Genomic DNA, 2,297 nt, shown 5'->3' with positions numbered 1-2,297 from the left:
ACATTTCTATGCATCAGAGAGGGTCACTGGTAGACAGAGGGTAATTGGAGGATAAACAGCTTTTATTGCCACAATATCTTCAGGGAAAAATGGAAATAAAGTTGAATTCTTAGGCTGTGTATGTGGGTCTGGTTTTACATGCAAGTATTAGGAAATTAGGTTATTACCCTGACTTGTATCCTTTAACTTAGGCCCCCCAGGCAAAGGTTTCTACTTTCTTTGAAGTAGAAGTTCTTAAACGTTTCAATTCTGTTCCTCAGCACTTCTAGACAAACTTTAGCTTCTGCTTGACCAGGACCAAATTTTCAAAACAGTGAATTTTATTGGATCTAAGATGCCACCTATAATATGTGCAACGTTATTATATGTAGCACAGAAAGTGGAAGACAAAAGCTCTATCAATTTAACTGTGACCAAATATTTTTATGTCACTTGCAGCTTTTATTTTATTCTTACTGAAATAACTCTTTTCTTATATGTCACTCTTGTTCAAACCTAAAAAAAGAAATGTAGGTGAAAAAATTAGTTAAATAATTCTAAAGCTAAAACTTTGTATTCAGAATTCAAATTTTTGACCAGGAATCATCAGTGTCTTTTTTCTTTTTCCGCATATACTCATCCTCTGTGGCTACATGAGCATTGGTGATCCATCATTCCTTAAAACAATTCTGCACTGTTTTCTCTAGGATTATTGTCTAATCAGCTGACATCTATTCTAAAATATTAAATATTTGATTCACGGGGCAGGCAGTGACAACTACACCACATCTGCTTTTGAATGGCAACAGTCATAAGTTATTCAAATTTAGGCACATTGAAATCTGAAAAAATGCACCCATGAAGTGTGTAGATGTGTTTTAGCTAGAAATTTCAGGTTCTCTGTCACTATAATTAAATGGTGGGAACTTGTATCTTTCTGTCTCGGCTTCAGCTCCACAAGCACTCCTGATCCACCATTAGTACATTTCCAGTGGTCAGTGGGAAAATTCCACATGTCACTGAGTCCTCAGTGGCACAAGGGTACATTTTGTCCAGAAAATCTTTCTTTCCTGCCACCATAACAAAAAGATGAGCATTTGTGTTTCTTCCAGTTGTTGATTCTGCCTCAACAAAAACTTCTTTCCCAAGGCTTGGAAAATTTTTAGCAAACAATGCTATATTCCTAGCACAAGGGATCCTGAATATGGAATAAGTTCTGAGGTAAATAGATGACAGGGGACTGTTTCATTCATCTCTGTATTTTAACCTCTTAATCATACATTTACACATTCTCTATTTTCCAGTCGGCGGTGCATTCTGTTGAGGTATATAAATGCAATTCCATGTATCCACATAGTATATAGATACTACATAGATACCTCTGTTGAGGCATATAGATACCATTCCATGTATCTGTATATTCTATATTCTATAGATACATGGAATGGTATCTATATGCCTCAACAGAGGTATCCATATACTATATGTATAGTATATATACCTATGTATGATATATAGGTATATATAGTATATACACACTATATCTACATAATATATATAGTACATATACGATATGTGGTATATAGATATAGTGTATATACACTACATATGTACTATATATAGTATATAGATGTAGTGTATATACACTATATATACCATTATATCACATATATGCTGCATAGGTACCATATATATAGTATATATGGTATATACAGTACATATACGTATAGTGTATATGTACTATATATAGAATATATGTACTATATAGCATATATACTATATACTATATATAGATGCTATATGGTATCTATAGTATATATAGTATACTATATATACCATGTATAAACACTATATATAGTATATAGACACTACATAGATACATGGAATGTATACAGATACATAGAATGGTATCTATATACCTTAACAGAACAGAATGATGTGGATCCTTCCCCATAGGAAATTACTCCTTATGCTAAATCTTAACTCTAGGGCACTCTTCTCTAGGGCTGGGTTCACTGTGCCAGTCAAAATTTCTATGCATCAGAAAGAGTCACTGGTAGCAAAAGGTAATTGGAGAGTAAACAGCTGTTATTACCACAATATATTCAGGAAAAATAGAAGGGGGACAATTATGTTCACAATAACTCTGATTCCCCAAGTTTGTAGCCCCAAAAGTAAAACATGCCCCCTTTTTCATGATTTCCTCAAAGGAGATCCACAGAGCATTTGTGTGTATGCAGCAAACTCTACTGGATTTTAGAAGAAAGAGGAAAAACAGCAAAATGTAACAAGTAACTTAAATTGAACATTCTTGATTT

This window comes from Rhinopithecus roxellana, chromosome 3 (assembly GCF_007565055.1).
Source record: "Rhinopithecus roxellana isolate Shanxi Qingling chromosome 3, ASM756505v1, whole genome shotgun sequence".
NCBI classification, from domain to species: Eukaryota; Metazoa; Chordata; class Mammalia; order Primates; family Cercopithecidae; genus Rhinopithecus; species Rhinopithecus roxellana.
This window is presented reverse-complemented; position numbering follows the sequence as displayed.